This window comes from Rhinolophus sinicus, linkage group LG10 (genome assembly GCF_036562045.2).
Source record: "Rhinolophus sinicus isolate RSC01 linkage group LG10, ASM3656204v1, whole genome shotgun sequence".
In the NCBI taxonomy this organism is placed as follows: domain Eukaryota; kingdom Metazoa; phylum Chordata; class Mammalia; order Chiroptera; family Rhinolophidae; genus Rhinolophus; species Rhinolophus sinicus.
Genome location: NC_133759.1, coordinates 62,977,973 through 63,001,861, shown reverse-complemented (window position 1 = coordinate 63,001,861; position 23,889 = coordinate 62,977,973). Strand labels below are relative to the sequence as shown.

Sequence of the window (23,889 nt, the reverse complement as noted above, 5' to 3'; positions counted from 1 at the left end):
ATGTGTGCAAAGGCATGAGGTAGAAAAGAATTAAAAGGAGGCAGTGTGACATGGGACTCAAGAACTCTTGGCTCTGATTCCCGCTTAGGTGCTAAAAGCTGGCCTCATCCTCCTGAGAGGCATGGCGCTGGTAATCATGGTACCTCTCCTTGGCAGCACGGCCTCAAGCGCCCCAACACATGCCAAGAGACTCAGCTGAAGGGCCAGCCTGGGCTAGTGTCGGCCCTCCTATCTCCCGGGAAGTTGTTTCCAGAATCCTCAACCTGGAAACATACATTTCTAGGCTGCCCAAGATGAGGCCAGTTCATAGAACAGGAAGGAGGGATTATGTCGATGGGTCAAAAGACTGGGGCTCCTCTTGACAGAGTTCACACTGGAGGCTTGAAGGTGAGGTGAGGCTCGGGCAATACTTCTCCACAGGGGAGACACATGAACTGACCAGCTGTGTGTCTACCCGGGGCACCAGCCTAGAAGGGGCACTAAAACATCACAGGAAGTGGAACAAATATTCTGATGGAAGGGAGAAGTTGCGATGTCCAAAAAAACATTCTTAAGCAATAACAGATGGTCCCTACACTACCTTTTAAAGAGGGTTAATTGCAGGATCTTGGGGCGCTAAACAATGTGAGGCAAGTTTGGGGCGGAATCAAACTGCTTGAGGCGATAGAAGAGAGGCTTTGGGCTTCGGGCGCCTCCTGCCCTGCACAGCACCAGGTTTAAGGGGATGGTGGAAACACTTCCAGAATATTGGTGACGGTGCACCTGAATATTAGTCTGCCTGGGACTCCCACAGGCCTCAGGCTGGCCGTGGCCTCCTGCCCTATTTCCTGTCATTAAGATTGCTTTGTGGGGTACCCTCCTGACCAGGCCCATCTCCACCTACTCAGCTCCTTGAGGGCAGAAGCTGTGTCTTGTTTATCACTCTATCCCAATTACTAGCTCACTGTAACACTCAATGAATTTGTACTATTTTCTGTAATAACAACAACAAAAAAAAGTATTAAAGCTATATAACAAAGGCTATGTTTACCCATATCACTCAGTCTGCAAGCAACCCTTAATGTCAATATATAAAATTACTTCATAGTTTGCGAGATTTTCAATGTGAGATGTCTATGGAAATTTTCAAGAGATTAAATAAAGTGCAGCAAGATAATTCATACATCTGAGGTCCAGCTCTGCATACTCAAAAAGACAAGTAATCAGTCACAAATATGAAATACTCAAACACATTGAGATGGGCGGGATCAAAGAATACAGACAGACAGTATCAAAACCCAGAAGTTCAATAAAAACGACCTAGGCCACCAACTTTGTTTTATAAGGAGGAAAACACTGAAGCTCAGAATGCTGCGCTACTTGCCTGCTACCTAATGACAAAACCACGACTTAAACAATCTCTGCATTCTCAGACCACCATTTTCCCCACCACACTGGGTTGCCACCTGAGTTAATCAGAGCATGTTACTTGTCTGGCTGGAAATCTGCAATGGCTCCCCATTTTTGGTGAGTAAAAGGCAGTCTTTACAAATCCCTGTGGGGTCTGCCTCACTCGTGTCCTATTCCTTCCCTGAGCTTGTCCCCTGCCCTTCCCACTACTTGTCCCTTTGCTCAGCCTGTCCCAGCCACTGCAGCCAGCATGCTGTTGCTGAATGGGGCACACTTCTGTCGGGGCCTCTGTACCTGTCTTTCTGTCCGCTGCGCCTTTCTCCCAAATACTGGTAAGACCCACTCTCATCTCCTCAGATCTTTCCTCAAATGTCATTTTCTCAATGAAGCCTTCCAATTTTAAATTACAAATCACCCCAAACCCATCCACTCTTCAGCTTCTCTCTAGCGCTTATCACCATTTAGCATGTTACACATTTTACTTAAGTATTGACTTCTGCAACCCTTCCCTCACCCACATGTAAACTCCATGATTAAAGAAATTTTCAACAGTTTGATTCACTGCTGTATTCCTCATACCTATGAGTGACTAGCACATAGAAAAACCTTAGAAAATATTCATTAAATAACTGGTTATATGGATTGATGGGTGGAGTTCAAAAGTGAATCAAATCCAGAGAATGTAAGAGCTGCGAAATGTCTGATAATGTCTGACAGCCTCTGAGAAGCAGCCTGTGGCCTGGGTGTCATCTACCATCACTATGTACCCACTCTAGAACTGGCATTCACTGATATCCTGTGTGAAAGTCAGCAAAGCAAGGAATGAAGTGACAAAGACTTGTCAGAGCCAATCCTCTTTGAGGTAGGTGGCTCTGGATTGAAGAGTAAACATGCAAGCCAATAATTGATCAGAAACAAGACGCTCTTACATGTGCAGGTGCAGAAATCACTTCTGAATTGCTTCCCTGTACCCTTCAGGTTAGAGTACAAGTGGATGGTTTGCTTAGATTGGATATCCCCAAAAAAAGATCAGATTTCAAAGACTTTCTGGCATGAACCAACATTTACCATTAAGTCTAAACGGCTGGCACAGCTGAACCTCCATGCATCATTCTAAATATAAAACCACCAAAACCAGGCTTCAATTATAACTTAATGACAGCTACATAAGGAAGATACTAACAGTGGCCAAAAACAAGGCAGTAGGAACCAAGGGTAGATAATTAAAACTATATAATAGTTGACCCTGCCACAAAGGAAAACAAAAATAATAACATTCAGACAGACCCAAACTAACATAAACAGTTTCTGCTCTTTCATGTTTAAAACCCAATAAAGGTTTGCGTCCACACCATATTGCATCCCACCAGTACCTGAAATAGTAAAAATATCCACAAACAACTACCTGCCCAAACGTGAAAGACACAGATTAATTCTAATTTACAAAAATGAAATACCTGGGATCACTAAATTTCCCATCTAATTCAGCGCTTTATAGCCCAACACATACCAGAGTACCAAAAAAAAATGTATACACATGACTTGCACTCATCTCTTGTTATTGGTATATATTGAGTATTACAATTTTAATACAGTTTTTTCCTTTCTTAAAATGTGTATACATTTTTTTGGTACCCTCTGTATAAATTGAAAAATGGAATCTTCCATTCCCAGCCTTAGCAGTCCCTCCCATGCCTGGGCATCTACCCAAACCAATGCTTTCCATGACATGCCTTATTATCTCCTTACCAACATGAACCCATGTCCCATTTTAATTCATTTGCTGGAAGTTGGTGTGATCTCAACAAGTTCTGAATCCTGGAGTCATTTTTAAATGGCATTAATTTCATGTGAAATCATTTCAAAAACAAAAAAAGCAAAAGTACTAGAAAAGAACTGTTGAAAAATATTTCAGCATTTACTGCAACGGTAACTCTTACTTTCCAAGATTCCCAGTTTCCATAGCTACATCTAAGATGGGTACAGCTCTTCTCTTACCTACGACAGCTAGAGCAGGTATGTGTGTGTCATGTGCCATCTGCAGACATTTCCCCATCGCTAATGGCACGCTGCTGGAGAATCATTTGGGACCATTCAAAGCCATTAAGGCTATTAACTCTAACTTAGGCCAAGTCTAATAAACAAGTGTCATCCCAAAAGGAAATGAGTTAAGCTGGCCTTCAAAGTCATTTAAGCAAATACTCAGAGTCAGAGTGCCTCACAGGAAGCTTCTCATGAAATCCTTCTGCTTTGATTTTGCCCAATTTAAACCAGAGATCACTGGAAATGTTCATTCCAGGAAAAAACAAACAAACGAAAAAACCCTATTTAAATGGAGTAACTTTCAGTGGGTTTTAAGTGACCAACTGAAAACATTTCTAAGCGTTGCCCAAGTCTCTGGCCACCTCATACACACAACAGCAGGTGCACCATAAACATTTAGGAAACCAACATGGAATGAATCCAGTTCCACCAACGTCAAGTTAAGTTTCTGATCTGGAAATTCTAGACCATAAACAGTCACACAGGAGAGAAGAGGTGGCGGCCAGTGACAGTGCTATCAATATCCTTGTCATGTCTACACAGCACGTGACCACCTGCAGATCCTTGTTAATGCTAAGCTGACACCTAGGACATCTCATTTCCCAAATGAAATCATTCTCATTTTTCAAGAGTTCTCTCAAAGATGACCCTCCAAGAAGCCATTCCTAATCTAATTCATTCCTACTTCACTTGTTCTTCAGATTTAATCACTTCCTATATTCAAACATCTGGGACCAGGCTTTCCTTACCTTACACCCTGACATTATTTATTCTGTCTTTTGTCATAATTGTTTCTTGCCTTGCTGCTCCATTTAACACTAAGGTTTTTGAGGGCCGGAACTATACTTTAAATTCCTCTCTACTGCTTTGCAGTTGCTTTATGCCCAGTAGATACTCAGTAAATATGGTCTGAATTGAAAAGATCTCAGCCTTGGATTTAATTCTCTAAAAATCTCCAACTAGTCTAATAGCTTAAGGGCCAAACCTACTTAAAAATTAACTTAAATTGTAAGTACAGTGAAATCACTCTAAATTATTAACCTAACCACTCTATGTGTTTATTTTCCTACTTGGAAAATCAGGCCAGCCATAAGAACGACCTTCCCTAGACAGGCGACTCTAAGAGTAATGAGGTAATTTCCTTCAAAGATGATGAGGTTTTCAGGATTCTCTGGAATGCATACCTATGCCTCCATGTGTCATTATTAATAGTTCCCTCTAGGTAGAAGCAACACTAGAACATTTCAGAATTTTCGAGCAACTCTGCATTATGTACTCAGGTGTCAACATAATCTCAATTTGATGGTCCCATTGCTTACAAAGGAGTAATGAATTAGGAGACAGATTTACTAGAGATGCTAGGAAATATTCCATTGACTTTGTGTGCTGTTTCTATGCTCATGATCCAAGGGTGTCATCCACTGTGTTTGTATAGGCATCCATATACATCTATCTGAGTAAAGAAATGAATGAGGGGGCGAAGGGGTAAGTTTTACCCCTAAACTAGGGTTGCCAGATTTACCAAATAACAATACAGGATGACCAGTTAAATTCAAATTCAGATGAACAAAGAATAACATTTTAGTATAAGTAGCCCATGAAATATTTGGGCCATACTTATACTAAAATATTATTCTTTGTTTATGTGAAACTCAGATTTAACTGGCCATCCAGTATTTTATCTGTCATCCCTACCCCAAATCCAGAAATTATATATTATTGGGTCTTCAATTAATAAAAAAAGACAAAGGAAAGCAGATAGCAATGAATGCATTTTGTGAAGCCTTAACTTTCAGCAAGAATACAGTAAGTCATAAAATGGTATTACAGAACATTTTAGAAAGCTCAGTGTAATGAAGGGAGGGAAAATAAAAATAGCTGAGTAAGGTGCTCTACGTGCCAGGTTCTATGCCAAACCCTTTATGCACATTATCTCCTTTAATTCTTACCACATCCTTAAGAGGTAGGTATTATTAATATTATTATTTATTGCTATTATTTTACCAATAAGGAAAGCAGGATACAAAGAGAACAAGTTGCCCAATGTCACGGAGCAGTACAGCAGAGAGTGAAACTCAGGCAGGTTTAACAGAAGGTCTTACGTGCTTAACCACTACTTCATATACGGGTGAGCAAAAAGAGAATACTTGTAATCTGCCCCAAACTCACACCACCGCTAATCAGTGTGGTTGGGATTCAAACCCAGGAAAGACTCCAGAGTTTTAGCCCTACAATATACCACCTCCCCAAGCCATGCAAAAATCGGAAATGTGCACAACCCCCCTAAACCAGCTGCGATCACCACTGTGATCTTCAAAGAACGGTTCTGGCACTCAGAATGGCTTCCTAGGAATTTTTATCAGATCCATCTGGCTGAATTTTGACTCTCTTATGATCTAAAGGTTTTCCTGGATTGGAGGGAGAATGTGGAGATCTCTATTTGGGGGAAGAGGTTGTTGTTACTGCCCTTTCTGTACCAAAACATCTCTTTTAAAATAAGCGACTCATCTAATGTCTACCAGTCTTGCTGTCTTCAGGCAAATTCTTGCTCCTGCACTGGAACCCCCAAACACTGGCAATAACCCAGCACACAGCCCTGAAGGCCAATCTAAAGAAACCACCAAAGCCAACGTCAAGGTCCAATTATGTGAGAAAGAACCACGAGAGCCAAAATTTTCCTTCTTGGATCTGGAACGAAGAGCCAGGATTATTCCATGTCAAACATCTGAGTTCAGAAAATATCAGAAGATATCCAGAACTTTTTACCTGGAGCAGCTTTACCTATGGGAACCCTCATATGCCTTCTTCTATATTCTTGTCTACCTCTGGAACGAAGACAGATGTCTGTAATCTGTGTGTGCATGTGAATACAACACAATACAGTACTTACCTAACTTTACTCTCAAAACCTACTATGGGAGGCAGAGGGTATTGGTCAGGGAGAATTAGCTGCAGTAAAAGGTGGGGGAGGTCTGTGAACAGGATGGACACATAACTTATAGTAACACACGGTAATTAATCTACAATCGTCTGTTTACTTGGCTGTGTCTCCCATTAAAATACAGGCTTCCTGAGGGCAGGGACCATGTCTATCTTATTCACCATTGTGTTGCCCAGGTGTGTGGTACAGAATAGGCACCCAACTACATGATGAATGAGCGAATAAAAAATCACTACTGTCACTAGTAAGCAGTGTGTACACCACAGTCTTTCTTTGGCCCTCAGTGCCCTTGAAATCTGTGACCAAGGTCTGTGTCCATTTGCAATCACAATGTCTCTTCAGGGATAGACAATGCATGTGTCTCATCATTTCTCAAAAAGACTTGTAATGCTAAACCATCCTAACTGGCCTCCATGACACTAGACCTGGCCACACTCAAACCCATTCTTCCTTTGGGAGCCAGAGTGCTATTCCTCTGCTTAAATGCAGCCACGCTCCCTGGTGCCCCAACCACACTCAAAAGCTTACACTGTCCCAAAGGCACCACACTGGGCTACACGTCCACGTCTCCCGTCTACCCGGAATGCCTTCCTCTCATTTGCTTGTCAGTCCTCTCAATGAATTCAATACATCAATAATGAATTCAAACTTCATTTCTTCTATGAGATTTTACTCTTCCCTTCTCCCCTCAGAATTGACCCCTCCATCTTTTGTCCCCAAAGTTACAATTACAGACCTAGCACCATATTCATGTCACTGTGAATTAGAAGAAGGCAGAGCTCATGTCTTATGGCTGCCATTTTATCACTAGCATAGTGTCTGGTATGTAGTAGGCTTGGAACAATCATTTCCTAGATGAGTAAATGAACTTCGGAGAGTAAAAGTGAAAACTTTGTTAATCTAATTGTTTCCTGATATCTTACTCCAACAGGAGTATTACCTGGACACCTTCATTAAGTTCCACCTAACCTATATCTGCTAAATCTACCAAACTATTGAAAGGAGAGACAATGATGTGTGCTGCTGTCACTGCTTTTGTCTAAGTGAACACCTGCTGACAAGAAACTTCACAGAATATTACCTACGTGTAATCGGGCCTGAGATAACTAAAACAAAATGACCCCAAATCAAAGAACCACTGTAAGGGACCTCAGAGAAAAGGTACTTCTGGGATAGCAAGTAAGTTTCACTTCTGATATCCACAGTGAGAGGTGGAAGCCACGTGCTCTGAAATCAAAAGGGCCCAGGCCTCTTCCTGGGTTCCCAGGACAGTGACAGTTGGCCACACCTAGCATGGTGGAGCAGCACAGTGCCACCCAGACACCTGATCTAGTCCCCACCCTTCATTTTACCTAAGCGGGGACACAGTACTCATAAATGGTTAGCGCAGAGTCACACGATCACTGTGTTTCCCCGAAAATAGGACCTAACCAGAAAATAAGCCCTAGCATGATTTTTCAGGATGACATCCCCTGAGCATAAGCCCTAATGCGTCTTTTGGAACAAAAATTAATATCAGACCCAGTCTTATTTTGGGGGATACCCGGTAGTTAGTGGCACAGCTGGGCCTGGAACCAGGCCTCCCAACACATTCACTCATTCAACATTTATTAACTGTTAGGTCCTACATGGTGTCATCTGCTGGAATAAAGTGATGAACAAAAACATTCACGGCTGTCAACCCAGTGAAATTTACAGTTTATTCGATACCTCATTCATAGCGTCTCTTATCCCCTTATAATATGTTCTAATGCCCAACTCCCCTCAGCTCCCACTTTCTTATATTTAGTGACATTTCCTAGATATATATAAAAACTCATTTTTAAAACCTACTTCACTCAAAACAATTCAACCATTCATAGCTATTCTTTCTTTCCCTCCTTTATTCTATTTATGCAAACTTTTTAAAACTCACATTTAACCCAAACCTCCACAATGATATTTGAAATATTTTTCAGACAGCTATACCATTCCCAAATCTCAATTCAGAGAACTTACTACGGTGTTAGAAGTGTTCACTAAGTGTCTACAGGTCCTATAATGCACGTTTTCTAGAGGCCAAACAATCATAACTTGTACTCAGGAACTCAAACCAGGGCATAATAGTTCTTACAGTAAGGAAATTCTATTTTTATGCCTGATCCAAATCTTACCACTAAGAGTTAAACTAAATCTAGTCTATCATCAAAGACAATGGGAAAAAGCCAGTCACCATCTCACATCAAATAGTGTAGTACATATAACTTCGGGCTGCAATTCTGTTTAATCTGTTTTTCTCTTTAAAAGTTAGAAAAATTAATCAGTGGAAAAATTAACCAGGAAAAGGGACAGCTCTGAAATCTTAAATAATTTAGCCAAAAAAAAAAAAAAAAAAGTTTTTCAAAGAAAGTAATTGACCCCCAAATGGAAATATTTATGTAACTATAATTTTCACTAAAGAGTTTCCATTTTGACTCTGGAGTAAACACATGATTTTTTCAAATTCATTGTTTGCAACATCCCAAGACACCAAGTAGCACACATATTTCCATAAAGTAAAAAGACACATTATAGTCTTATTTTAACAGGACACCAGAAAACAAAACTAACACTGTGAACAAACAACTCTTAGCTAAAACTCATTGAAATAATCCAAATGGTTTCCATTCCAGGGAAAATAGTAAGTCAGCAGTTTGCATACGGCTGCCTTTTCCAAATACACAAAATAAGCAAAAACGCCACCAGAGGAAAGTGCAAATGCTGAACCCTTTCTATTTCTGTTTCCACAGGCCTGCAATTCAATCAATAGCACCGCCGTGCCACAATTTATGCACACTTCCAGGTGGTCTCCAATGTCCTGCCCAGAAACCCAGAGATCTCCAGAGAAAAGGTTCAAGGAGCCACCTCTAGAACCACAAAAAAAAACCCTGAAGTGACAAGAAAGCCTGGGCTCCAGACTCCAACTGCTAGAACAAGGACTGGAAAGCCAGATAAATAAATGCTTGAGGGTGTCGAGCAATCTGAACGTCACAAAGAACACTCAGATTCTAAACAAGAAAACAGTGGGCACAGAGCCAGGTACTTCTTAAACAACCAAAAGCTCCGGGAAAAAAAATAAATAAATAATGAATCACAACCCTTCACCTAATACCAGTAACGGCCTGGAGCTGGTGTAAGACTATTGAGTAAAAATATTCTATATAAGGAAACCTACTTAAAGGAAGTATTCATAACCCTTCACCCGGGATGGAAGGCAACCTGATGTACAAAACCAGGAGTGGGAAAAGTCTGCCCAGGGTTACTAAAGGGCACTTTAGAGTAGCATCCTAAACATGCAATTATTTTTGAAGAATAACATGAACAGAAAAGGGAATATGAATATTGCTGTTTTAACTTGAAGACAGAGAAATTACTTCCAAATCCCCACCCTCCTACAGGACTTGAAAGGACAACAATCAACCCAGAAAACAGCAAAATGCGGAAGTGGCATTCTCTTACAATGTCTGTTAATCCCCACCAGCTGTAATGTAAGACATTCAGTGACATCAGCACTTATTTTTGATCCAGCAAGAATGACAGAAGTACAACTGCAGATCACATGAGACGGGGGGAAAGAAATCTGGGGGTGCCTGAAAAACGCATGTGAAAACATGGAAATTAATTCACTTTGCAGTGAATCACTTCAACAGCTTCAAACTGCCAAAAATAACATAAAAAGTGGAAAGGGAAGCATAAGCACTCCAAACCTAATCAAATGATCTAGTGGAACTTCTGAAAAAGTCACTGAAACAAGTGAACTGAACATTTCTGGAAACAAACAGAAGCAATCTAGCCATTTATGAACAAGAACCAAAGATTTAATATGATATAAAGACAGTCACTCTTTAAAAAAAAACATCTGCTACACAATAAGCTATAAACTGAGTTACTATGGTTATCATTTGCATTACCTTCTTGAAGACAGTCATAGAGGCAATTCCATGGTCTCTTTTTCCCAGGAAAAGAAAACAGCTTGTGGGAAAAGCCACGGAAGTAGTCTGAAGGTGTCCCATTTGAGTTCAGAGATGGACCCCACGGGGTAGGTCTGAATTCCCAACATAAATGCCAGCCATTAGCTTCTACTCAGTCAGAGTCAAAGGAAGAAGAAACGCACACCAAGCGTGACTGACCAAAGAACCCACAGAAGAGAGCTGAAAACACTCACCAGGGCCACGCTGGCCCTTTGGCTGAACATTGAGTCCACTGAGCCGTCTCAGACAGATTACCGTGAAGACGCGATGGCGGCTGCTCTGCCACACGCTTACACGCACCTTCTCTCAACACCAGTAAGGCCAAATTAGAGATAGAGTGATAATTAATAGGCTCCTTGGCAGCAGGAGCCAGCTTCTTTAACAAACCAGTTAATTGCTGCCTACTTAAAATGACAGGGAATTCAGCCAGAGAGGAGGGAGCTGTTAACGATGGGAATCATAAAAGGTGAAACAGACTTTACATCAACAGGTTACCTGGCTACCATTCAAAACTACCTCTTTATCTACAGATTCAGCTTCTAATAAAAGCAAATAAGTTCAAAATCATACATAGAACTAGAGATCAGGAATCCTTCCAGAAATATCACCACAAATACAAGGAAATCTGGGGAAATAGATCCTCCCTCCACATACCCTCCAACCCCCAAAATGTCATAAATTTCCTAACTTGATCAAGAAAATAATTACATTTTGTACAAGATGTCATATTGGAAAAGAGAAGTTTTCCCATAACTGATATATTTCGACTTGGACAGCCGTTGAAAATATCCAGTCTGCTGGGAAATTTGTAACAGCGACCAAAGATGCAGTCTGCCCTCTATTCTGAGATTAAAGCACTTTTTTTGTTTGTAACCTCTCCAGGAAAGAGATTTAGCTCAGAAGTTGTTTACTGGAACAACTAAAGATTACTGGCAGGGTAAGGAGAGGTAGCACACGGTATCTCCACTTTAAACCTCTAATCCAGGAACTAAGACAACCCACCAACCTGTTAAACTGATTACCGAACACTCATCCAGAAAATATTCCATCAGAAAAGACCAGTATCTACCACACACTCCCCAGCAAGAAGCATACTAATGTACCTCTAACATCCTTGGATGCCCAGAGACAGGGAGAGATGAGGATTCACTCTTTTGCCATGGGGAGATGTCTACAGAGATAAACCAGGGCAGCAGGCACATAGTTTCACAATGACTGATGCTGACCAAAACTCTTCGTAAAATCAACTCCACAGGTAAAGATCCATCTCATTTGCTTGGGAAATCCCTGCTTTCTGACGGTGTTGCAAAGGACGCCCTGATGGCTTGCCAAAAGAGAGACCATTACAAGGCTAAGGGCTTTCTGACAAGATGCAGCCCAGGAGTTCCTATAAACAATAACATCTCTTGGAAATCTCCAACATTTCTGATGTAGTTAAAGATGAAACAAGGCAATAAATCAGTACCAGAAGCACTGGAAACTCAGAGGGTTTACACTTTTCTTAGTATGTATAAGAATTAAGTGTTGTTGTGTTTTTAATTGTTTGTTTTTCTCCTCTCCCACTAATAAAGAGTTGGAATGCTTTCACAATCATTCTGTGACTCTAACCCATCACTGATGGAATCCCCTAAGTATATGGCTCATCATTAAAGCCATCAACTAAGTATTTTTATAACTTCTTCCTCTCTGTTAGGTCATTATATGCTTTTATTGAACATATTTAACTCAATACTTTGCAATGACTAATGTTCTTAACACACACGTCAAGGCAGAAGCTGTGTTCATTACACAACATAGATGTTTCAAGACCTTTGGCATTCAAAGGTAAACAGTCCAGAATGAAACAGATTGGCTACAACTTTATGAAGACACAGGAAAAACAATGAACAAGTCAGCTTTTTGGGGGGAAGCGAGCGAGAAAGAGAGACGAGTGAAAAACATGAAGACATTAGGAGCTACATGTTCAGTGGTAGACCACAAGGATAGGTTTGTGGACAAGACTTCACAATCTCATCAACTAGGAACATTCAAAGACCTTTAATGAGGAATGAGGAAAATCTACAACTTACACACCACACCCTCTGAATGGTTTATCTACCGTCCCATCTTTTGCTATCTTCCTTGGAGCCTTCATAGCCTATCTCCTTTCCTTCTTCAGAAACAGCTTTGAAAACAAAGGACTATGCAGCCAAGCATGCAGTGAGCACCTTTAACAGACAGATCTATTTTTCTTGGATTCAGCTGTTCAACCACACCCAGAGTCTCTTGTCTTTACTTCATCAGAAAACTAGTTCTCTTTCTATTCCAAGATCAACATGAGTTGTCACCCCTAATCACTTCCTATCTTGACTCTCCTAGGTACCCCAACATACATAGTAACCACCACAGCAGGGTGGATAAGAGGGAGCTTTAAAGTCAGACAGTCCTCAATTTAAGTCTTGGTTCTTCCTTATGTGAATGGTTTTAGGCAAGTGACTTAAGATGGCCAAGCCTCTGTTTCTTCATCTATAAAATGGGATCCTACCTACCTCATATGAAAGTTAAATTATATAAAGTGTTTGAAATGTTTAACACAGTACCTGGTAGATAGTCAGTACCTTAATGTTTATAATTCAACTAGATCTGAATTATTCACTCCTGCTAGTTCAGCTTCTTTTGTAAAACAGGAAAAATCTGAAAACTAAAATTACATTGGTACCGTAATATGCCATGTACCACGTTTCCCCAAAAACAAGACATAGCTGGACAATCAACTCTAATGCGTCTTTTGGAGCGAAAATTAATGTAATGACTGGGTCTTATATTAATTTTTGCTTCAAAAGACGCTTAGAGCTGATTGTCCGGCTAGGTCTTATTTTCAGGGAAATATGGTATAATGCGCACCCAAGTTTTTGGCCCAAACTTTCAGGGGAAAAAAATCTTTCATTTTAATTCAAATTTTTACTTGTTTACATTTAGATACTTGTTTTTGTATTACAAAGAACTTTAGCATTTATTTTTTAACATATCATGGTACAAAAAATTTTATGCACCGGTAACCAATTTACAATATTTACTCATCACAGAAGGCCAAGAACTCTTCGATGTTGCAAGTTCATGGTAAGTTCAACAAAACCGATGATCGTATTCCAGGGTATTATTTTGTATTCGGATATCGTTATTGATTTCTAGAGTTACACTTTTAACTCATAAGCATAAATAAAAGAATTAAAAACATTCATATAGATAAGGAATTAGCACTACCCATGTATAATGCACATCCTTATTTCTCCCTCACAAATTTGGGCAAAAAAGTGCACATTATACACGGCAAAATATGGTACCTTTCCTATCCCAGGACCAAAACATAGACACACACACATGCACACACAGAAACTAAAGAAAGCATTCTTTTTATAACACACAAGGATGCAGTACAAAAATGTAAATGGTAAGCTATAGGCGCAGGCAGAAAAAGATACAACTTTCATTACTTTAACCCCAGTGAGTTTCAGTTTCCTAAAGCAGATGAGATAAAAACACTACCACAAGACACAGCCTGTACTAAGGGCTTTAAAAATGCTAGATGCTGCTCTTATTATTATTGCTGCTTGTGTTTCTTTGTTATTAAATTGCCTGATCTGTTATGCCACTCAAAATTACTGGACTTACTAAAAATAATCCTTTTGTTCCGTCCTTCCTAAAAGAATTCCAAGCACTCCCAATAAGTACTCGATTATTGTTTATAATAATGACTATGCCGATAATTATAATATGGTAATTTCCAATATGCTAATTTTGACTGAAAAGTCAAAATCATCACCTTTACCTTCTAGGCCATGAGTACCCTAAGCCTGGGAACTTCAAAAACTTCCTACACTAGAATTTCTAAGCCATCCTATTGCTTTCTCTGGGTTCTTCAGCAATGGCCCCCACAATTTCTCTGTGCTCTTTTCCCAGGTCCCCATTCTTACACTCCACCTTCCTAAAGAATAATAGAAATTATATCAAAATAAAGAGTAACATATAAGAATAGTCCCACTCAACTTTAAAGATCTGGAAGTGATAGGCCATTTTTACTGGCAAATAAAAATGGAAGATCAGGTTCCTGGAAAAGGTTTATTAATGTGGCTTCAAGTATAACCAACAACAGGGCAGCTGGATGGCTCAGTTGGTTAGAATGTGAGCTCTGAACAACAGGGTTGCCGGGTCGATTCCCACATGGGCCAGTGAGTTGCGCCCTCCACAGCTAGATTGAAGACAATGAGCTGCAGCTGAGCTTCCGTAGGGGCGGCTGGTTGGCCGGATGGCTCAGTTGGTTAGAGCACAAGCTCTCAACAACAAGGTTGCCGGTTTGATTGAAAATGGTGACTGGACTTGGAGCTGAGCTGCGCCCTCTACAACTAGATTGAAGAACAACTTGGAGCTGATAGGCCCTGGAGGAATACACTGTTCCCCAATGTTCCCCAGTAGAAAATTAAAAAAAAAAAAAAAAGAGAAACAAAAGTATAATCCACAACAGTGTTGGGGTAGACAGTTTTTAAATGGTTTCCCCAGTAAGCCTATTTTTTAGCTCGGAGAAAGAATTGCTAGAGAAAGACAGATGGAAAAAGACAACTTTTAATAGTCAACCCTCATTATTCATGGATTCCCTATTTGTGAATTCACCTACGTGCTAAACTTTATTTTGTAACCCCAAAATCGATATTTGCAGCATTTCTGCACTCGAAACAGTTGAAAAATTTGCATCACTCAACGCATGCATTCTGAACTAAGGTCACACAAGATGACACTCTGCCTTCCTGTTTCAGCTCTCAGATGGTAAACAGGTGTCCTTTTTGAGGTCTTTTTATTGCTATGCCTTTTGCATTTCTGAGCTTTTTGTTGGTGACTTTACGGTTTAAGACAGCCCCCAGGCCTAGTGCTGCAGTGCTGTCTGATGGTGGTACACACAAGAAGGGTACGATGGGCCTGACGGAGAAAATACAAATGTCAGGTAAGCTTTGTTCAGATGACTTACAGGGCTGCCGGTCGTGAGTTGATTGTAATAAATCAATAATATATGTTAAATAAAGTGTCTTTAAACAGGAATACACATAAAACAAGGTTATGTGTCAATCAGCTGACAAAATGTTGTGGCCACAGGCTTGCAGGAAACCAACGTGTATCCGGGCCCGATGGTTCAGTATTCCCAAGTAAATGTTCAGGGTGACTATAGAACAAAACTACCACAAATGAGAACTAACTATATTTTTATTTCATCTCTACGCACCAATAATTTTAACAATAATCATTGCCCCCACTAACCTAATGTCATGTTACATACACATTATCTTCTGAAACCTTCACAGCTATTCCAAGAAGCAAATACTATTAATTCCATATTTTAGGTGAGAAAACTGAGGTTCAGAAAACCTTAACAAGGGTCTATAGCTAATAACAAGAAAAGTCAAGATGATTTCTCACACATTATCGTGATAGAGTTTAACAGTTCCCAAAAGTTACTGATCCCTTCAAACACACCAGAAACACTTCATCCATTTTGGTCATTCTTTATTCAGTAACTATTTATTGGACACTCAGTATCCTGGATCGGAGCTACCCAGTGAACTAACATATTTCCTGTTCCCGTGGGGCCTCTTTCAAGTGAGACCTGCGACAATAAAGTAAGTATTACCTAGCAGCCGATTTATAGGAAGAAGATACTCAGTTTCTTAAAATACACATTATTTTTTTAAATAAGGACTTCAAATGAAGTGACAGCTAAAGGCTGTCTTTAATTAATATCAGTTTAAAAATAATTTCTCACGTATATACGAGCTCTTACATTGCATAGTACAAGGTCTGACAATTCAGTTTACGAACTCATCCTAGAACAAGTGCTACATACCTCATTGCTGAATATCACTGTGGTCACCTTCAAAGTCCTCCCCTTGGGAAGCTATGCACCGACGCCAGTGCCTAGTCCACCCTTCTAAGCAACTTTGGAACGCTTTTTCTGGAATGGCCATCAGAGCTGTCATCGTTTTACCCTTGATGTCCTGAATGTCATCAAAATGTCTTCCTTTCAATATTTCCTTTCTCTTCAGGTAAAGAAAGAAGTCACTGGGGTCCAGATCAGGTGACTAGGATGGGTGTTCCAATACAGTTATTTGTTTACTGGATAAAACAGTTACTGGATAAAAACTCCCTCACAGACAGTGCTATGTGAGCTGGTGCACTGTCGTGATGCAAGAGCCATGAATTTGTGACGAAAAGTTCAGGTCATCTAACTTTTTCATGCAGCCTTTTTAGCACTTCCAAATAGTAAACTTGGTTAACTGTTTGTCCAGTTCGTACAAATTAATAATGAATAATCCCTCTGATATCAAAAAAGGTTAGCAACATTGTTGCAGCAAATTCACGAACTTACTTAATTGTCACACCTCACTTGGATGTGGACTTGGGAAAAAAAAAACGAAACCAACAAACACAGATACAGAGAACAGATTGACTGGTGGTTGCCAGAGGTTGGGGTTGGGGGATGGCTGAAATGGGTTAAATGGGTGAAAAGGTACCAAACTTCCAGTTATAAAATAAATAAGTGGGATGAAATGTATAGCATGGTGACTAGAGTTAATAATCCTGTATTGCATATTTGAAAATTGCTAAGAGAGTAAATCTTAGTTCTCAACACAAGAAAAAATAAATTCTGTAGCTATGTGTGGTGATGGATGTTAACTAGACTTATTGTGGTGATCATTTCACAACATATACAAACACTGAATCATTATGTTGTACACCTGAAACTAATATATGTCAATTATACCTCAATAAAAAAAATTATATTGATTACATGTTGACCTAGTAATATGTTGGCTGTATTGGATTAAATAACATAATGCTATCAGTAAATAAACAAATAATATTTCTTTCCCAGGGTAAGTGATGTGACCATCAAGTTGTCTCTGCTCCTCCCGCAGAAAGAGTTCCTCTGGCCCTCGGTGATCTGCTCTTCCATGTCATGCCTCATTTGCCAAAAGTTACAGTTGGATAGAGTTGACCCTTCTTAATCAATATTAGTTTTGAACCAAAAAAGTGCTGCTCTAAACACTGAGCTATGGTAGGCTCAATAAATGTTTTCTGAATATCATTTTACCTCATGGGCAAGGAAATTTTGCCTAAAGATCTTGCAAATAATTCCCAAACCAGGAGTCTGAAAATAAGAGCCAGAGCTCTCAAGGTCCACTTATTTAGACACCCAAGAAATAAATCTACTCTTTAAACTTCCAAACCCACCCTGTGCACTTCCCCTTCTGGTAGTTGTGGGAGTCCTAACGTTCAGCTCCAGCCTACACAGCTGAGGCATCCTGTTCTCTCACCAAAATGCAGAGCACAGAGCCCATCAGACTGGTCCATGGCTGACACTCCTTCCCACTTTTCGTTCTCTCCTACGCTCACTCTTCTCCAAGCATATGGCTCTCTCTCTAAAGCACCTACCTCTATACGTCTTTTGCTTAAGTGTGTGTCTACGTCTGTGTGTATGTTTCAATCACATGGAAAGAGGAAAACTGTCATTTTCCCTGTTTCTTTATAAAACTCAGGACAGGAACTGTTCAACTAAGAATCAAGTTTCAATGAGTCATGATAATATGAGAGAAAGGCAGCAAATACTCTGAAAAGCGCTGCCTTGGGAATCTCCTATGTGCCTGTGTGAATGTGCATATGGATTCTGGTAGAAGATGTCTTCCACCGACTGGTAATCAGATTTGTCACCATTTGTCTGCACACCACAGCTGACAGTGGGGGAAGTGGCCAAGAAGACTCCTGGGCGACCGAGCTGGACATATGCCAAGGATATAGGCCAAGCATATATCCGAAAACATACTGGATCTATGCCAAGCATCTGAGAACCGTCCGTATGATTGGGTGTTTGGCAGCTCTGGAGAATCAAATTGTTATCTATTTACTTAATAGTGACAAAACAATGGTAGGGTCACCATGCACAGATTAACCACTTTGAGTGTTATGTACAGCCCTCAATTCTAACAGCACCGATTCCAGTGGCAGCAGGTGTGCACGTCAGCAGGCGACAGGGGCACTAATGGCAGCAGGGCAGCAGGAGTAACAGTAATCAGCACGTACTGAGCCCGGACTGCAGGCAGGACGCTCAGGGCCTCACTGAATCTTCCCAGCAATTCCAGGAGGAAGGGGCCCTCCTTCTCCATGTAACACGACTCAGCTGTAAGTGATGAAGGCATCTACTTACGCATACGATACAGTGGCCACTTTCCTCCTAAGAAAGATGGTTACTATGCGGGCTAATCCCCTCTGCTTTCTAGTGACCCGTTTGACCACAGTTTTGGGGAGAAACTTTGTGAGGATCAAGAAAAGCATGTCATCTGCCTGTGGTGATCATTTCACAACTGTGCACCTATACACACAATTCATACCTGTCAATTCTATCTCAGCAAAGTTGGAAAAAAGCTATTGTATTGGTGTGGATGAACATGTTTTAAATTAGGTTCTAGTCCTTAAAATAACTATACAGTGTTACTGGGAGGGAAAAGTCCTAGAAGAGTGGTAGATATAAAGATTTTGAAATTCAAGAATATAGTGCATGCTGACCTATAGTTGATAAAGACAACTATAAGACAACTATATAAAGAGGCTGCCATGTTAAATGAGAAAAGCTAACACAGGAACTGACTACAGGCCAAGCTGAGCCATGACGGTTAAGAATGACAGATACCCACGTGGAGGCAGCAGCGTGGTGCTGTGACACCCCGGTTACCGCACCTTATTATTTACCCCCACCCAGCTACAGCCTGTAATTATGATGAAAGGAAACATGTTAATAAAGACAAAGAGTGCTCTGGCAACTACAGTAACACTTTACCTATAAATAGCACGTGACATCTTAAAAACCTCCCTATTGGGCACCCCACCGTTCCCCACTACTTGACCTACATCAGCTCCCAAAGATTTCAATGCTGACGGTCCAATTTGGGGATTATTCAGCCCCCACCCCCATTTCCTGTCCATGGAGCCTCTTCTTTTCTTGCTGGTTGCCTTTGAGCTGTTTTCTCTTTAGTCAAGTGTCTAAAACTAAAGCTGCATTTCAAATCAAAAGCCTTGCTGACGCTGTAGATAGAGGAAATGAGAATGAGGGGAGCAGTTACTGAGCACTGGCTAAGAGCCAGGCTTGGGGCTGAGCACTTGACCCCCATATTTCTGATAATGCACACAATCATCCTACAACCTAAATCATATTGTTACCCATGAGCCCCACTTAGCCCTCTGTTGAAACAGAGGCTGCAAGAATAACTTGCCCAAAGATAAAAAAGCTATGAGGTACGCAAATCGGAATTTAAGTTAAAAATCCTTCTCACTCAGAAGGTTAAACCCAGAACTTTAGACGGATCAGACCAGTTAGAACTCTTAACCAGTTTATAAGAACAGATTCTTTGCCAAAAAGCATCAGAGCTTTTACTCTGGAGGTTAGCATGCAGAAAAAAAAGAAACTGCTTAGGTACTTGGGTCTGAGTGGATTAAACAGAAGGATAGGTGGGAGTTCCTGGTAGGAAGAAGTCAGAACTTTTCTGTAGGCTCTCTTTGTCTGACACACGCTGGCCCAGCCCTCCCTCTCACAGTCTATGCCTCTCCATCAGAGGCAAACAGCCTGGTTCAGAAGGAGGGGAACAACTCTGTTATGTCAGGACACCCTTACTTGTGACAAACAGATACTGGCTGGTTGTAGTCATTCCACCCCTCTGTTTTGGAAGCTCCCACACTCTACAAACTGTCTGGAATTCATTAAGATGGAAAAACAGGCTGACAGTCGTATTTCAAGTTTTATTCAGCAGAAATTTTGTGAAAAACAATTTGGTCATGTGGGCACGCTCAAAACTGCCATCACCCTGTTTCTCAACTAAACCTTTCAGTCAAGTGACTACAGTATGCTTCAAGTTTCACACTTTTGAGTCTAGATTAAACTACAAACCTCTTGTGCTATTTGAGCCATGGGTCCTTATGGGAATAAAGCTAGGTTGACTCCAGATCATTCAGAGATCACGTCTGAACAACTAAGAACATTACTGTCTGGTCTCACTCATGCAGATCTGAGAGCTACCTTTCCAGAAGGGATTTTCCTTTTTTTTTTTACCACTAAGGAATTATCATCAATGATTATCTCTGGCTAGACCATAACAAGCAACACCCCATTTTTTACTACATGTATTCTAATCCGGGGAGTTTTTCACTCTAAAACGGTAACACAAGGATAATTCAATATGGAGACACAGGATTCACGGTAGAAGCGTTAGGACAGGGGGACACAAACTTAAGTGTGCATCAGCATCTCCTGGCGGCTTGTTAAAACACAGAGAGCTGGGACCCAACACCAACAGCTTCTGATTCAGTAGGTCTGGGGTAGGGTCTGAGAATGTACATTTCCAACAGGTTCTGAGTGATGCTGACACTGCTGGCCCGAGGGCCCATTTTCAAAACCACTGCACTAAGGTGGTCATGACAGCAGTGGCCGTGCACTGTTGGGAAGTGGGTGGTGATTTTAATCAACGAACTGGGAATAGGAGGCATAGTACAGAGGTGGGATTCAGACAGTGTGTAACCTCGGGCAGTCCCCATTCGGCTGGCAGAAAATCCAAAGTAACCATGCTTGCTTACTCAGGAAAGGAATTTACTGGTGAAATAACAGAAAAGTGCAAGGGGAGGACTCCCAAGAATAGGCATGACTTGATCCCGAGGTGAAAACACTACATAGGACCATGGCAATGACACAGCTATGCACCAGAATGTGTTCCTTTTCTGGGGCAGAGGTGTCGCTGCCCAGCTGGAGTCTCTATCTCCCAGCTCCCACGCCTGCATCCAGAGAGAGCCAACAGAATTGGAGCAAAAGTGATGGCTGTCACTTTGGAACATTAGTGATACCTTCTCCTCTTCTTTTCCTTCCCACACTGGACTCAAAGGGCTCCAGGGTTCTAGGCACTAGCAGATGGAAGGGGCCTGTGTTCTTGATTTGGCATATGAAGAAAAGCTGCCTGCCAACCAGGAACTACTTATTACAAATATGACGACTGCATACCACATAGTTTCAGAAACTAACAGTAACCTAATTTAAGGACTTAGTATTTCCTGTCTCCAAGGTATGGTCGCAGCTTATTCTCAAGCTTCCAAGTTCAAGATCGATGGAAATAAAGGGAAAATCTCTTTCTGTTAACACCCAAGCAAGATCCTGAGATTTGTTTTCATTAGTCAACATGCACCTCCCTGAAACTAATCCCTGGAATAAAGAAATGCGGCCGGGCCTGGGTCAAATCCTCCATTCCTGAAGTCATGAAACTGAAGCACATGGGCTGACCATGTGGGAAGGGGTTGTTACAAGAATTTGGAAAACAGACGACGTGTAAGCAAAATAAGTGTCCACTAGAGGAAATATGTAAGGAAAGAGAAGTTGGCTGCCAGTGAGAACTGAGTAGGAAGATATCAGGTATATGAGCCCAAGAGTGAGGAAGAGGGGTACATCAGGCTAGCACAGTGACATGCAGTATGATGGACTCCAAAAGTAAACCCCAATGAATTGTCCTTGCCATTCGGCGCCCCCTGCGTTAGATCATGCATTGTGGTGACTGTGAGCTATGACCACGCAGCACCATCAAACCCTCTCATTCCTTTCTGCGTCCCCAAAGACTTAAAGCTTCCATATGTAATCGTATGATTAGAAGTGCATTTCAAGATCCCATCATATGGCATTTACACATCTAGCATTTACGTAGTTAAAACATTATTACTGTTTATCTACCAAGGCCAGCGGACAAATGACCGTGCTGAAATAACGCAAGGTGTGGTTCCAAAAAGTCTACACAGCAACTGCCCAGCACACCACACGCGAGTGGCCAACATCTCACAAGTTACTCCCCAGGCACACTTCCTTGCAGGAAGTGGGCAAACTTTTATTTGGAATGTAACCAGGAATCATGCCAGTTTCTTACATTTGCAGGGACTATTTTACATAAGCTACTGTAAACTCTTCCTTTAAAAATAAATAGAATTTTTTCAAGAATGCATAGTTGGTGCCATCCTCTTCCCTTAAAAGTAAATGACCCTAACTGGCCCATACTATGTTAATGTTTATTCATATTCATTCTCTGCCAAACACATTATAATTTCACTGCAAAGGGTTCCACTGGCTGAAGTGCCAATGTTCTAAATTTGGATGGTGCTGTTCTGCGGGCTCAGTAATACAATTGAACAAAGCCACCTTTCCATCTTTCGCTGAAAAACTTCAGATGCTAAAAACTAAAACAAAAATATGCCCCGTCCTTCTGATGGAGAAGGAATGTTACAGCATCGCTGTGTCTGTCCATGGACTCAGTTTTACCGCACTGTCTCCGGCGGTTTGGGACCAATAAATACAAGGGGAACAGCAGCACGCCCACCTCTCTGAGTCCCTTGCTAGGCTTCATGAGGACTGTGCTGGGTTCCAACTTAAACACGAAAATCATCTTTAGGATTTCTACGTGCTTTTTCTTTCACCAAGTTGTAAATTCCCAGTTATAAAAACAAAATGTTTATTTTGAAAAACATGCTTTTTAGAACCACTTAGTATTTAAGAATATATTACAGTAAAGATAGCATTCCTATCTGTCTGTCATTTCATAATTCCATATGTCACCTCTGCCATCAGACTAAATTAATCTTCTCTGCCTCAACTCTTCTTCCCGTGGAAGCAAGTTAAACTTCCCAGGAGGAAAACCTGTTGTACCAATACAAGCTGTACAAGCTCCCATCGGTGAGAGGACCACTGTTCCCACCTGCCCTTGACCACATGGGGACATAGCAGAACGCGTGGGAATGACTCAGCAAGTTATCCCACTTTGGGGAAGGGGTGGGAGGGAGGGAAAGGCCACATATGCCTTCCTCAAAAATTGCTCAATAACCCACAACTTTCTTATAGAAGAACAGGATTCTACCAGTGCCCTCCCTAGATCTGAAACTCACTACATTTGAATGTCAAGTTATTTGCTCCCACACGACCCAGGGTTTATCTTTTTGAAAGTTATCACTCCATGGGTACTTGAATCAAAGACCCCAGCTACTGAAATTAGAATGCTTTGAAGATTTTTTTATTTTTTTTTTGTAAATGGTTGAATGAAAAACACACAATTGCTGTGGATGTCAACACTGATGAAAGCTTGAAGGGGTGTGTGGGAGGAGAGGCTTCTTCTTTTTCATTTCTGCATCAACACTGACATTTTCACGTCAGTGTACACAGGAAGAATGCTGTAGGAGCTGAACACAGGACTGGCAGTCAGGAGTTCTACATGACTTATCTGTGGTGTGCACGTGTATTTTGTTACATCAATCTTAGGCTTTACTTTTTAATCCTACATTGCTTGGACCTCTCTTTTATACCAACAAGTAATCAAACTCCAGCCGAAAACCATTCTTGGGCTAAACATAAAAAAATCACGGTCAGACATGAATGATCTCAATGCATCAACTATGAGAAGAACAAGGAGACAACACGAGTGAGATGATCCGAGAGGA

At 41.0% G+C, this 23,889-nt stretch overlaps 1 protein-coding gene across 9 annotated transcripts in view; it reads right to left on the bottom strand.

Moving 5' to 3' along the window:
- Positions 1–23,889, bottom strand: part of MITF (melanocyte inducing transcription factor) — a 204,090-nt gene that overhangs the window by 171,741 nt on the left and 8,460 nt on the right. For 3 of the 9 annotated variants that reach the window (XM_019711745.2, XM_074313272.1, XM_074313274.1), the window contains exon 1: positions 10,303–10,531. The exons of the other annotated variants lie outside the window; for them this stretch is intronic. The gene's annotated coding sequence lies outside the window, so the exon portion shown is untranslated. Of the gene's footprint in view, positions 1–10,302; positions 10,532–23,889 lie in introns of those variants that run through there. 9 annotated transcript variants of the gene reach the window in all.